The 15,670-nt window shown below is 49.9% G+C and overlaps 1 protein-coding gene and 1 long non-coding RNA gene across 2 annotated transcripts in view; one reads left to right on the top strand and one right to left on the bottom strand.

Annotated features, from left to right (window-relative positions):
- The window catches only part of LOC147025830 (nucleosome assembly protein 1-like 1-A), a 211,558-nt gene that overhangs the window by 122,395 nt on the left and 73,493 nt on the right, over window positions 1-15,670 (top strand). The window lies entirely within an intron of this gene.
- On the bottom strand, window positions 9,494-13,973 carry LOC147025832 (uncharacterized). The gene is made up of 3 exons (XR_015058021.1): window positions 13,535-13,973; window positions 11,136-11,298; window positions 9,494-10,855 (listed from the first exon to the last, which is right to left on the bottom strand). It is a non-coding gene; the product is annotated as an uncharacterized LOC147025832 (long non-coding RNA).

Here is a 15,670-nt window from a genome sequence, read left to right as displayed (position 1 = left end):
AGGCAAACACAGCCCGCAGAAGAAGGCCGTTGCAGGCAAACACAGCCGGCAGATGAACTGGCCGGCACAGGCCTTGAAGTACCACAGCTGCAGACGAAGTTGGCCGGCCTCCGCCTCGAAGAAAAACACGGCCAGCCGATGAAGTTGGCCAGCCTTTGCCGTTCAGTGGAGGTTGGTGGAGGGAGTGCGGTGGTGCTGGCTACTTGGAAGGCGGGCTCGGACCTACCTACCTGTCTCCCTCCCACCTATCGCCTTTGCCTGTCACTGTACATACCCACTCCCTTAATTTGTCAAAACCCAATTTAGCCCCAAATTAATTTTTTATTTTTATGTTTACTTCCCCACTATAAATCGTCCCCTAACCCCCTTTACTGTCCTTGTTCGGCTAACCTATCCTGTCACCTAGCCTACTCCCAACCCCTACGTTCCCTTCCCGGAGGGGAATAAGGGAGAGCAAACGTCCTGTGTCGAGGCCCAACTCAAGCCTCAGAATGGCCTCCCCAGAGTTCGGCGATCTATAACCAAAGTGGGTCCAGCGGCCCACAACGACAGCGAGGGGATGGATGGTGCGGAGGGGTACATTTCCTAATCTACCCTAACCATTTAACTGTTAAACTACCCCAGGGCTTTCAATAAGCGCCTCTCGCTTAAACTATTGGTTCTAACAACCCAGATTCCCGTCGCCTGTGTTGGTGTCCTTACAATTTCGGGCCTCGCCCCCCAATTTTCTCTCCGTGCCCTCACACGGTCTCCTGGCTGGGCCACGTGGCTCCCTTTGGCAGGCACGACCCTCTGCCGAATCTCCCGCTATGGCACCCCCGGGCACTACACTGCCTCCGAGCCTACCAGCTCCCTAACACCGGGGAGTGCCCCCCATGGCACCTCCCCTGAAACGCACACGTGGCAGGCCGGCCTCCCGGGCCCCTTTCCGAGGGTCACCCGTGCCCACAACACTGCCCACGCGGCTAATGGCGCCCCGGGCCCCCGCACCAAGCAGGCGCACCCGTGCCCACTACGCTATCCCGGCCCCCCATGGGCCCATGGCCTACCGCGGCCGACTAGCCTGGTGCCCGGGGTACCCACTCAGCGATACTCACCTTTCGCAGCCACGCTCCCAAGCCCGTCAACAGGGCTCCTGCACCCCTCCAAATGGGTCTTGAGCCTACTTTCCCACCAACAGCAAAACGACCTCCATTTTTCAATTTGACTAACCCAGCTAACTCACTTTACTCTGACCCCGGGGTCCCTTGGGCGGGAGTCACTCCTCCCCCCAATCACTCATCGCACCATGCATTCCCCATTCACTCCATACACACAGACCCGCTGGCCTCACTCACTCACCAAGTACTCACCTCACAACTCACCAACTCTTCAACACACTCACCGCTGAACTCTGCCATCCTTCTAACTACATCCCCTAACTAACTCGTGCTCCCACGTCATCCCTTAAACTACAGCACGTTCCCTTTTAACCTACGGAGCTAAGCTACGTCCCCTCTACACATTCACAAGTCTGTCCATGTCCTCAAATAATTCATTTTATTTCCCAACCTAAATCTGGCTACAATCCCTCTAACTAATCCATTCCACGGACTCCATGAGGACTTACCCCTGCCCCATGAAGTCGGTCTAGCTAAGCTAACCCTTCCCCCTAACTAGTTTCCATCCTGTGCCCCGGGCAAGGGGGTCTTCCACCCTTTGCCCAGGAATCCTGTGCACCCGAAAGTGAGGCTTGTTTTTTTTTTTTTTTTTTTTTTTTCCATGCGCAGCACCTGCGCGGCAACTCAGAGCTCGCGCACTTTGCACCTGCCCGTGACGTCATGCAGCTGCACGTGTTCCTCGTCCCTCCTTGGACGGTACCATCCGGCAGAGATACCCCTCCTGCCGGATTCCAACCCCACGTGCAGCCATGGCGTCACCGTGCGCATAAAAAAAACACAAGCCCCACGTCTCGAGGGGTTCCCCACGCGAACACATGTGCTTTGCCCGTTGGAGCTTAACACACACGATCGCGTGGAGAACCCGTCCGGTCCAAATCCATTATCCTGCCTAAACTTTGTCCGTCCGCGGGATCGGCAAATCCACCGCGTGCGTTTCCGGACCGGGACTTCACTCTCGCAAGCGAGCACGTGGCGGTCTTGTGCGTTGCACAGCACGAACCGCGTGCTCACTGCTGGGTGAACCCGGCACGGTTCCCGAAACAACTACAGCCGCTACTCGGCTTTCTCTCCTCTGTCGCCGTCTCCGTCTCCATTCCACACACGCACACCTGCGTGTTACGACGCTCACAGTCCACACCATTAAACTCACACCGGGAGATGCGGCTGCGTGCTCCCGCATGCCAACCGACATCTCCCTTACATACCGCTCTCTCACACACACGGTCTCCCTTGCACACAGCGACCTTGCACACGGCCGTTCACTCACGCGTGCGGGGGCACTCACCCGCGGTGCCTCACTCGCACTCCGTTCCTCATCCACACACGCGGGGGAACTCAACCGCGGTGCCTCATCCACACTCCGTGCCTCATCCACACACGGCGTGCTGGGAAGCACGTACTCCGACACCATCGCCACCACACCACTCACACGTGGTGCCTCACTCATACTGGCCGTTTCACTCACACACACGGCCTCACTCACACACGGTGCCCCATCCACACCCGGCGTGCTGGGAAGCACGCACTCTGGCACCATCGCCACCACACCACTCACACACGGGGTCGCTTCCACACACGGTGCCGCACTCACACCTTGCACCACACACACAGGGATAACCACCCTGGGGATTTGTGTCCCCACAAGGGTCTCCGGGGCCTCTACACCCCCCAAGCTCTCCATGCACCCGTCCACAGCACTCGTCCCCTTAACCTCGCAAAGCACGACCGAACTCACCTGGTCGTGACTCGCCTCAAGGGGGCATACTCCCTCCCCTCGTTCCTGGAGGAGGCCATCCAGGTGCTCGCACCGGGTCCCTGCACGCTCCGCGAGCTCACCCCCATTATCCTCCACTACCTCCGTGTGTGTGTGTGCGTCACTTACCCCGTCCTCACCGTGCAGTCTCTCCTCTATCGTTCCCTTCCCGGCTACCGTCACTGCCAACTCTTCACCCTTTACCTCCCTTGTCTCAACTATTATTATTTCCTTTGTCGTCACCTCGTGTCTCGTCTTACACGTTTTGGTCTCCCCATTTAATTTTTCCCTCTTGGTCACCGTCGATTCCTCTGTCACGACCCTCGCCCAACACGCCCCCCAAATTATTTTTTTACCCGCCTCCACCGCGGGCCTGTCAGCCGTTGCACCCCCTTCCAGCTCGTTTGCTCCCACACGTGGAGTCGCCATTCCCAGCTCCCTGGTCACGGCCTTCATGCCCGCCTGCAGGCATCGGCCCATGTTCTGCGTCTCACCCCGAAGCTCTTTCATTTCCTCCTTCATGTTTGTTTCCATTCCGTTCATTTGTTGTGTATTCGCATCCAATTTTTGTGTATTCGCATCCAATTTTTGTGTATTCGCATCCATCTTTTCGTTCATGCCTTTCATTTCGTTTTTCATATTCGCATCCATTTTTTCGATCATTTTCGCATTCATCTTTTCGTTCATTGCCGCCAGCATGGCGCATAGCTGGGCCATGTCGGATGCACTCAGCTGAGCCGTTTCGGCAAGGGTTGGGGAAGGGTTTTGGTGGAGAGGGGGGGGGAGGTGTCATACACTGCGGCCGCTGCCGCACCCATTTCGGGCTCTGGGTTCAGTTGGGCGAGTCCGTGTTCCTGCACAATCAACATTTCCTGCACGGGGATTCCATCCTGGACCATGGACTCTACATTACTACACATATACATTTCTAATACCCCCGGCTCCCGCTCGCCTTGAGACGCCATCTTGCTTCTCGTGAAGGGTTAATTTAGCTCGCTCGTAATTTGGAGGGAATCGGGGGTCGCTTCTCTCACCCCTGGACCGATTCCCGTGAATTTAGCCGGAGACAGGAGAGCCCGTTTTCCTGTTCTCCGATACCAGTGCCGCGAGGAGGGCGATGAATTTGTATCCCACTCCTGACACCAGTGTTGCGGTATTCGCGCCCGCCGGCATGCTGACGGCCACGTAACTCGAATCGCGGCACGTTGCCCACCGGACGGACAATCCAGTCGTGACCCTCTCGGACTAACGCCGGGAACCAGTCACGGGTGGACCTTTCGGTCTCACCGCGATCGAGCCAATCAGCCCCTGCGTGGGATAGGGTTGCTCGCCAAATTCGACCTACCTAAGTACCCACGCGGAGGGTAGACCGGGCGATCGCACCTCGCCGCAGGTCGACTTCGGACACGGGCCACTTAAGCGACCCGTTCCGTACTATCAGAATAACCGAGCGGTGTTATCGTCGACCTCGACGGTTCGATTAATTATCGGGCGTATTCAGCCCACTACCAACCCTTTACGTGAAGCAAGATGGGGATTCAATAGAGGAAAAGACGAAGCGAAGCGGGAGAACAGTTCAATAATAAAGCACATTTATTCGCGGCACACGGGAAGCACACATATAAAATTCCACCAAATGCACACAGAAAAGAAAAACACAATTCAATTTACACAAAAAGCAAATATAAAAGCGAAAACACAATGCAGAGCTAATACCGACTACCGAGCACACGGCAACACTTATACAATTCTACTTCACAGACGGCGCCGACAACACATACCCAAAACCAAGGAAAAGAAATACCCTCAAGGATGAGGCGGGCCTGAGGCCGAGACCGGGTCGGCCTGCCCGTCTGGTGATGAGACGAGGAGCGGCGATGGCGCCCCAACCCCGCGGGCCTCGCGGGCAGTGTCTGGTAGGGGGTGGGAAAGGGGCCCCCTTGGTCGCACTATCTCAGCGCGGGGGGAAACAGGAGGGGGTTGCTGATGCTCGGGGTATAGAGGATTTTTATTGTCCCGCGACGAGCGTCTCCACCTCGGCCAGGTCGCGCTGTCGGCCTCCCTGGGGTGCAGCTCCCTGCACGACGCGAGCACCCCCTCGTCTGGTGTCGCCGCCTTTCCACAGCTCCGTCCCCTCCGTTCCGACTCCAACGCACACGACGACCAGCTCCTTCTTGCCAACTCCACCGCCCGCGAAGTCTTGACTCTCTGTTTCCGACTCTCCTACTCTCCTACTCTCCTCGTCCCTGGACTGACGAACACGGTCCTTTTATCAGCCCCGTAGCTTCGCCCTCTCATCTTTGACCCTCTCCCTTCGACCTTTCACCTCGCTCCCCATTGGCCCGAGAAAAAGTGGGCGTGAAGGCTTTTTGATCCATAAATTTGCATATATCGATCGCCCTGGGGGCGGGGCCAATTCGCCCCTCGCTCACCGATTGGACGGCAAAAAGTGGGCGTGTGTCGTTTTTGATCCGTTTTTGAAGCACAAAATCCGTGATTTTGTACACGCCGTTCGGCGCGCGCCCTGCATGAGTCCAACACCGGTACCCACAGCGGCGCAAGAACGGTGGCGATGCGACGGTTGCGAGGTGTGACGTGAAGGTCGTGGCGGTTGTGGTGAAGCGGCGTTGTGGTTGGTGGTTGATGTTGTGGTTGTGGTGGTAATCATGGCGGTTGGTCCAAATTAAAGATAGTAAAAGAAAAACGGCTATCCTGAAGAGTCGCAGCACGCATAAATGACATGTATTCCCACTAGACAACGGGTTTGGGCCTAACTACACATGTACTTACCGAAATACCTCACCTAAGGGACCTGAGTGGTGGTTTGCGAATTTGGTAACCACAACAATATTATATGTCGATTCATAGTGCAGTATTTAGTCGGCAGTAACACATGAATCCAACAAAATACCGGCATTTCAGATTAATCATTGTCGTCAACTCCACCCCATAACCCCACAGGTGCTGTTCTTCATTGGTGGTGGTATTTTTACAATTCTTTCATCCACAAAAATAATTGCAACACAAACTCTATGAAATGTGGTGGGGACAAATCGCAGAGAGAAAGGGGGGTGCGAGGCTGGAAAGGAGAAGGTAGAAGACAGAAAGACCACCGACCAACCTGTGGTGAGAGAGTGACAGGCCTAAAGACAGCCTCATTGCGGGAGATGCCAATGCCAATGATTACAATTAACATTGTCTCTGAGGACACACTTTTGGCTGGGGTCCATTGTCATTCATGTGATGGACGGTCCATTGTCTGATTCTGTCCATTGGGGGACGGGAATTTATTGTATTGGGGGACAATCCTTCGAAACCAAGTAAGCAATATCTTGGCAGATTGATGTCATTGTGACATCGGCGTCATCATCTATCTTGACAAAGTTTGGCATTATTGGATAATATGGCAGTCCAACACTCTTGGCAAGGAAGAGTTATACCATTCAATGGCGATGGTATCTACAGCAGATGTAAGTGTAAGATCTGCGGCAGTTGGTGGCCATGGACAGTCCAGGGCAGGTGTTCTACAGAAGGCATTCATTATGAGGAGTGCTGCTTGGTGGGTATGCAAAGTTTCATCAAGCTTAGGTCCCTTTGTGTGCAACCTTTTTGGCTGCTGGTTGCATTACTGGTTAGGGGCACGACTATGCCGCTGATGCAGTGCGTCTATTACCAGTACACTGGTGCTTGTTTCGCCGACCTCAGAAGGATGAAAGGCTGTCAACCCACTAGTGTTAATTCAGCAGACAACGGGGCTCGAACTCAGGACCCTAGGATCCCAAGCCACCACCCTTACCGCTAAGCCAACACCAGGCTATCAACCTGAGGTGCTGAAGCTACTGAATGATGACTTGATTCAGTCTCAATTTTCAATAACTGGAATGTCACTGTGCATGATTTTTGAGGCCATTTTCAGATGGCGACCTGGGAATGATACCAAGTGGCATTCACTGCACAGGTGCATTTACCTGAAGTCTGTGAGGGAAGCTCGTTCTCTTTCAGCATATTTGAAGAATAAAGTGGAGCTTTTTTTGTATACCTTGTTGAGGCTAGTGTGAGAGCTAACACACAATGCACAGCAAGGGGGGCATGAGACAAGAGGGGTGGGAGTGGGAAGGACAAAACAGTGAGGAACAGAGACATTAGGATATCTGTGGAAGGGAGAGGGATGGGGCGGGGAACATGAGGAATACAAGATGGACATTACAGGTACTTTCAGAAAGGAAAGCAGGGAATTTGAAGGTGGGCTTGGGTGGCTTATATTTTATCGGGGGTCGAAAAGATCGAGGATTTGGTTGGGGGATGATAAGAGGTGGTGGTGAACAGCTGTTTTGAAGGCCTGGAGGGAAGAATGGGATTGAATAGAGTGAGGGAGTTTATTCCAAAGGTGGGAAAAACAGAGGAATGAAAGAGTGAAGGTGAGTAGTTTTACCAGAAGGGGGTTGTTGGCGGACCTTGAGCGCCCTGCGGAATGTGGTGGGGACAAATCGCAGAGAGAGCAGGGGGGGCGAGGCTGGAGAGGAGACGGTAGAAGACAGAAAGACCACCGACCAGTCTGCGGTGAGAGAGTGAGAGGCCCAAAGACTCAGCCTCATTGTGGGAGATGCCAATGATCCAAAATGCCTTGGTTTCCACAGCGTGAAGCCGAGAAAGGTGGGAGGCAGGAGCACCAGCCCAGAGGGGAGAGCAGTACTCCATCAGGCTGCGGACGAAAGCTTTGTAAGTGGTCAGGAGCTCAGGTGGGCCGAGGAAGGACTTTGTACAACGGAGGATTGCCATTCAGCGACTGGCTTTGGAGGCAAGGTTTGAAATGTGGCTTTCCCAGGAAAGGTCATGGCAGGTAGTGAGACTCAGAAGCTTGAAAGAAAGGACTTCTTCCAGAGGATTGTTGAGAAAGTGGATGGGGGGGGGGAGGGAGTCTAAACGGTCCTTTCGGAGAGACATAGTGAGAGTGTGAGATTTGTCCGGATTGAAAGACATGTTCCACGTGTTGGACCAGTTTGTGATTTTACCCAGATCTGCAGTGAGTGAAAAAGCTGCAGCTTGCCAGTCTGAGGGATGACAGATGGTACGGCAGAGGGTGGAGTCATCAGCAAATAGATATGGAGGATTTTCCAGAATCGGGGAGATCATTGATGAAAACCAGAAAAAGAACAGGGCCCAGAACGCTACCTTGAGGAACTCCAGCCTGGACAGGAAGAGGGGACGAAAGAACTCCATTTAGGGAAGACAGAAAAGACTTCCTTTTCTGCGACAGAAAAGGAAGTCTGCGAGCCATGAGTGGAGATTGCCTTGGATACCATAGGAAGAGAGTTTGGTGAGCAGAGCAGGGTGCCAGACCGTGTCAACAGCACGTGATATGTCCAGGGATACGGCTCGGATTTCATGTCTGGTATTGAGGACCTCCATCCATTGTTGGGAGAGCAGAAGCAGCATATCCAGGGTAGAGTGACCTGGTCTGAAACCAAATTGAAGATCGGAAATCAAGCCATTGGAGAAGCGGAAGGATTTCATGTCTGAAACGATGATGGATTCCATAACCTTGCTGTTGATTGGGAGAAGGCTGATTGGTCTGTAGTTGCAGGGATCTGTTTTTGAACCTTTTTTATGCAGGGCAAGAATGTTTGCTGATTTCCAAGCAGATGGCAGATGATCTTGAGCAAATGAGAGGGTGAATAGAACAGAGAGAGGGTGAGCAAGAGCAGAAGAGCAGGTTTTTAGGATATGTGGGCTGATGCCGTCTGGACCGGTTGCAGAATCTGAGTCGAGGTTTGACAGCAAGCTCTCCACCTTGTCAGGAGAAAAGGACACAGAGTCCAGGGACAGTTGGTTGCGACTGGGTAAGGTGGGTTGTGAAAGTGATGGGTTTTGGACACAAGATTTAGCTGCAAACACCGAGTTTAGGCATTCAGCCTTTTCACGTGCGGTATCAGCAGTTCGGCCATTTGAGGTCAGGGAGGAGATGGAGGGGGAACATACACCAGAAAAAGATTTGATTAGATGCCACCAGGATTTTGAGGAGGGAGAGAGGTTGGAGAGTTTAGACTTGAGCTTCGAAAGATGTTGTTTTCTGGCTCTCCTGAGGGGAGATACACACTTGTTCCAAGCTTTATGGAAGGAACTGAGATTACCCTCAGTTGGGTTTGCCTTCCATGAGGCAAAGGCAAGTTGTTTCAGGACAACTGTCTCGCCACAAACTTCAGTGAACGAAGGACGGGAGGAAGGGAAGGACAACTGAAGATGAGATGGGATAAATCTGTGCATGAGGGAGAGCAAGTTTCTTTGAAAGAATTCCCAGGATGAGGTGACGTTGGAGAAAGTAGCAATCGGAGACCAGTCTATAAGTTTGATGGCTGCTTGGAGACCCTGCCAGTCGGCTTGAGTGAAATGCCAGACTCGATGGCGGTTAGGTGGTTCTCTGATAATAGCCAGAGAGATGTCCACTTTGACAAGGACGTGGTCAGAAGAACCGATTGCAGCGGAGGAAGAGCAGCAGATATTGTCAGGGAAATTTGTCAAAATCAGATCCAGAAGAGATGGTGATGAGCTTGGTCATCTGGAATACTTCATGGTTCTTGATTCGTTCCTCCTCCATGCCCGTAATGTGAAATGAATCATACATCGGCTGTGGTATAGTTGGCAATGAAATTAAATTAATATTGTTGAGGGCCGGGGACGGGTGGCGAGAATGACCGCAAGGTGGGGGAAGTTACGTCGTCTCCCACCAGACTCCCGGAATTGTAGGCCGTCGCTCACGGATATCTTCGTGAGGCGGCGGGTCGCTGAACCGACCGTGGACGCCAATACCTCCACCGCGTAGCGTAGGGTCTTTTTGTCTCGAACCAATTTACCTAATTAACTATGCGGTGTCATCTACCGGGGAACCACGCCCCCGGCACGTCTTGCTCGAACCGGATCACTGTACCGACTGCGGTAGAGTTCCAACTACCGACTACCAACTCCGGTTCAGGTGCAGTCGAGTGGAACTGCCAAAGTCATGCTGGCTCCGATGAGAAGATTGACAGGAACCAAAAACCCGGCTAAATCTCAGATCCGAACCATGCTGGACCAATGAAGGAAAGGATGGAAACGAACTGGGAACATTTCCAATAATGGTTTATTTACAATAAAGAAGACACAGAGCAAGACTTATCGTGGAATATACAAGCAAGAATTTACAATTTTCAAAAACACTCATACAGTTTCTACTTACAAGACGGGCCCACACACTCAGATGATTTATTAAAAGATCCCCGCAGCCAGAGAGGGAGAGACAAGCTGGGGGTCGCAGTTCACTTGGGTACCTGCACATTGAAGGGAGGGGGTGCCCTGTGGTGCGGCACCTGCTAATGGTCGTGCGGCTTGGCTCACAGTCACACGCGTGGGTCTCGTGCCCGTGGAGGAACCCGAGTGGAGCAGTCGGAGTCCCAGGGCAGAGATCAGGGTCACGGACGGGACCCAGGAAAACTCCAACGAACGCCAGCCAAATGCAGAACTCCACTCGAACGCCTCAGACTCCAGCTCAAACCGCACGACGCACACCAACCAACTCAACTCCTCCAAAAAACTTCCACTCTGAGGATCGCGTCGTATTTTTATGGACCTCCCTGAACAGGGTGGGGGCTCGGTGAAACAGATGTCACTGTCCACCCCGATTGGACAGGGTCTTCATGGGGTCCGCCCTTTCTGGGCGGGGCCTCGGACAAACCGGGAGGCCTGCCCCCCTCCCCCCCCTCCATGCGTGTGGACTCATCTAGGGGAAGATCCAACATTGAAAAGGAACGTTTGTAGAAGCGCAAAGGAACGGTGGACTGGACGTTTTTGCTCCGTATGCTGTGGCCAGTGAGGCGAGGGTTGCAAGCGCTGGAAGGTACCGTGGTTGGTTGTTGGATGGTCTGTTGGATGATCGTTGGAGGGTTCGTTGGATGGTTTGTTGGATGGTCTGTTGGATGGTTTGTTGGATGGTCGTTAGATGGTTTGTTCAATGGTCGTTAGATGTAATAACCTACCTAAAAGGACATTGCAACGCACACCTTTGATTTTCCCACTAGACAAAAGGAAGGGACCTGTCTCACATGTACTTAACGGAATAACTGACTCTTGGGACATCTGTGTGTTTGAATGCATATGGCTTCCAGATCCGTAACAATATAATACCACATCATACCCATCCTTAATCTTGGACATAAACTTACTGTTGCATTAAATATGATTATTTTTACCTCTCTGGTGCAGTTCTTGGTTTCTGTTCATCCAACATGAATCTCCAATATTCCTTGTGGGAAAGTTTGTGATATCTCACTGCAAGACCGACGTGGTCTTTTCCTCTGATTTTTATGTCACAATGCTGTCATGGTGCTTCAGTGGCTGCTTCCAGTAGTTTTCCTGAAAAGTCATCCAAGTTTGCATAAAATAATTTCCATTTACCCTTTTCACTCATTCGGGAAGTTTGATAGTTTCACACTCTTGGGAAATTTATTTAATTTACAAACCTGCTATCACAACGTCTCAACTCGCGTTAAGGTGTATTTTGTAGCTGCATGAGACTCGTGTGGCGTTCCACCTTCTTGTAAATTATGTCCAAAAATGAAGGCTCGATCTGAATGTAATTTTTAGCAGTGTGCTCATAGAGAGCTCGGCATTATTCTTCTTCTTCTTCTTCTTCTTCTTCTTCTTCTTCTTCTTCTTCTTCTTCTTCTTCTTCTTCTTCTTCTTCTTCTTCTTCTTCTTGTGAAGACAAAACCTTTATATTAGGACTCGGCTCCTTCATATACATGATCCGGATCTCCTGAAATACTAAGCACTTGTACACATCCTCGCATTAAGGATGCCTTTTGAGAGCGTCTATCATGAACTTTTAAATATATTCGGACATTTGCTTGAAAGTTTCCAAAAGTTCACGTTACTATTTAAAGATTATTCCATTTAATCTATCTATAATTCCAGCAATCTGTGTGTGTGTGTGTGTATGTGTGTGTATGTGTGTGTGTGTGTGTGTGTGTGTGTGTCTGTCTGTCTGCGACCGCCGTTTCTCGACGACCGCCGGTCCGATCTGATTGAAACTTGCCAGGAATATTGCCGGGGTCCCGCAGATGTGCCTTTTCGAGGTTTGATGTCGATCGGACGAGCAGTTCCCAAGTTATGGCCATTTTACTGCCTTTTCAGTGTTGAAAAGGTGTATATATGGCAGCTAAAGGTGTCGTTCCACCTTCTCACCTTATCATGCCAATTTTTCCCAAATTATGAATAACCGATCACCGGTCCGATCGGATTGAAACTTGCCAGGAATATTGCCGGGGACCCGCGGATGTGCCTTTTCGAGGTTTGATATCAATCGGACGAGTGGTTCACAAGTTACGGCCATTTATCTGTCGACCAATGACAAGACACGGTGCTATGAAATCACGAATGACGTCACAATTAATGTTTATTTATTTATTTATTTATTTTTTGCACGATTGACGGTCCGATCGGATTGAAACTTGCCAGGAATATTGGTCGGGACCCGCTGATGTGCCTTTTCAAGGTTTGATATTAATCGGACAAGCGGTTCCCAAGTTGCGGCCATTTATCTGTCGACCAATGACAAGACACGGTGCTATGACATCACGAATGACATCACAATTAATGTTTATTTATTTATTTATTTGCACGATTGACGGTCCGATCTGATTGAAACTTGCCAGGAATATTGCTGGGGACCCGCGGATGTGCCTTTTCGAGGTTTGATATTAATCGGACAAGCAGTTCCCAAGTTACGGCCATTTATCTGTCGACCAATATCTGTGAGAGAGGGGACGGAGAGGGGGGATGAGAGTGGGGGCGAGAGAGGAATGGGGAGAGAGGAAGGGTGAGACTAGGGGAGGATTGAGGGGGGCAAGAGAGGGGGGAGAGAGAGGGGGTGAAAGAGGGGGGAGAGAGAGGAAGGGCGAGACTAGGGGGAAGAGAGGGGGGTGAGAGAGAGGGGTGAGAGGGGGAGAGAGGGGGGCGAGAGAGGGGGGGCGAGAGAGGGTTGCACATACTGGCACTCACCTACGGGCCCGTACTAGTATATTGTAATTTCGTAAATACATTATTTATTTCGTAAATACACGATATTTCGTAAATACGTAAATACACTATGACGGGTCTCGCTATTGGCTTAATCAAGGCATGTGACGAAATATCGGAAGTTGTTTTTTTAGCCGACAAACCTTTGGGACGCTGCTCTTCGACACATTTGTCCTTGTTTTTTTACACGGGATTTGCTTGGGATGAAGTAGATAGACAGAACTATAACATTCAACTCTGACCCCTCAAACTCAGAGGAGGTTTACCACAGCATCTCGCTAAGTTGACCTGTGGTAGACGACAGTCGCTTTTTCTCGCGAAGTTCGACCAGACACTTATTTTAATAATAAAATGCCGATATTAACAGCTGCCACGAAAACCTGCTTCGACGAGATGCTCACAATCCTTTATAATTACATATTGGCAAGCACTGGCCATTCCCATCCACTTCATCAAACATTCACCATATTTACTCCATCTAAGTGGGCTCAATGGGTGAAAAAGATCATTTTAAACATTTTTGCAGTGAATAAAGCACTTCAAACATGGTGATATGCTCGACGTGACGAACCTGGAATGCTTGAAGCGGCTTCACCATCGTACACATCATGTGACACAAGGAAGCGCTCTGATTGGTCGAGATTCAAAAAGTAGTTCACAATTCACGCTTCGACGTGGAGAAATAGTCCAACTTTAAAGTTACCCTTGCTCGATTTGTTACCCTTGCCAGACGAGAGTGTATTGTATTCCATTTGGGACTGTTTATCTGTCCACACAGAACGTGAGTACGGTTTTTCTCTGCAACCGCTTGGTCGGATTGACACGAAATTTTCACCAGAGAAGCGACTGCTCACGCGGAATGTTTTTTTAAAATGATAATTTTGACGTCAGAGGTCACGTGGTGTGGCAGCCATGTTGGAAAAAAGGAAAAAAATTGGACCTGTGTATCTCCAAAACCGCATAAAGGGAAAAACTGAAACGTGGTACATGGCAAGTACTCCTCATGGGGAATGTGAAAAACTTTTCTAAACCTCCAGAACGGTTGGACAGATTGAGGGGAAACCTCACACACGTCCCTCAAGCCTTGGGGATACCATGGTGGTAACAAATAATTGATAGGTCACATGGTCTGGCAGCCATATTGGATTGATCAGGAATCTTGAAAAAAAAATTAAAAAAAACCTTCAACCACTTCATTGATCGACGTAAAACTTCACTATTATGATCTAGTAGTCCGATCATGCGTCTATGCGTCCGATCAACCTGATCGGGCGCATGGTTTGGCAGGCAGGATTATTAAATTTTTGGGATCTGCGTTATTTTCTATTTATTTTTTGAATAAGCCTCACTTGGCTATGCCTGGATGGGTTTGAGGGTAGAGGAGTAGCAGCTGAAATGTGAATCCCATCCAGGTTCTTCCTGATGACTTCATCTTTGCTTTTTGCTTGTTTGGGCTCCTTCTGATGACTCCAATACAGGACTGTACTTATTTGGCCTTCCATTTGATTTGAATTGGACTTACTTTAATCCCATTCCAAATTCAGTTGAATAATAATTTTAAAAAACGTCATGGGTCAGGGTCAGGTGTCCAATCATAGCGGGGTTGTATCAAAGCAGGACGTCTTGGTACCCGGTCATCACTGTCAGCAGTTATAAAGTGGCAGTTCTAGTTACCTCCGCCACCGAAAGTGAAAAAGGTTATGTTTTCACCCTTTTCTGTCTGTCTGTCTGTGTGCAGGATATCTCAAAAAGTTGTGGACAGATCCAGATGAAATTTTGTGGACAGGCTCGGTGTGTGACAAGGACGAACTGGTTAGATTTTGGTGGAGTTCTGGATCAGAGTACTATAATTTTTTCTGTGATTCTTCACCATTGAGAGATAGGGCCAAAAACTATATATATCACAATATCTCAAAAAAGTTGTAGACGGATTCGGATGAAACTTGGTGGACATGTTGGATGTGTGACTAGGATGAATTGGTTCAATTTTGGTGAAGATCTGAATCCGGATCTGGACACGAGAATTATTTAATTTCTCAAGTGATTCTTCACCATCGAAAAATCGGGCTCAAAAACAATTATTAAGTATGATATTTCAAAAATGCATTGGACCGGATATGTTCTCATGGATCAGGTATTACATGGCGGAAGAATGCGCTCTACTGAGTGCCTTTGTCATTTGTTTGTTTGTCTGTGCACAGAATATCTCAAAAATTTGTGGATGGATCCAGATGAAACTTGGTGGACAGGTTGCGTGTGTGGCAAGGAAGAATTGATTCAATTTTGGTGAAGATCCAAATCCGGATCCGATTACTAGAATTTTTAATGTGATTCTTCACCATTGAGAGATATTGCCAAAAACTATTATATAGCATGATTTCTCTAAAATTTATTGGGCCTGACATGTTCTCGTGGATCAGACATTACAGGGCCGAGGTATGTGTTCAACCGAGTGGCCTTCTACTTATGTCTGTTATTAATTATGTAACATATCAGCACACAAACACCACACAAAACAAGTTCTGGCAAGGGTCTACAATCTCTGATTGCTCTTTTTCTTGTTCCATTTGCATCATCAATGGAACCCATTGTATTTAAGGGTGAAGTATCCCAATGTGCTGCTTTGGGCCCAGTGTTGTTGCTCATGTGCACAACTGATCTTGTCGATGTTCTGGAAAAAGCTGTTCCCTTTATTTCTTTCTTTATT

The sequence above is a fragment of the Eptatretus burgeri genome, chromosome 5 (assembly GCF_056783735.1).
Source record: "Eptatretus burgeri isolate ZD-2024b chromosome 5, Ebu_testis_v1, whole genome shotgun sequence".
Lineage (NCBI taxonomy): Eukaryota > Metazoa > Chordata > Myxini > Myxiniformes > Myxinidae > Eptatretus > Eptatretus burgeri.
Note: the sequence above shows the minus strand (reverse complement) of the source record. Positions and strands in the feature narration are given on the sequence as shown.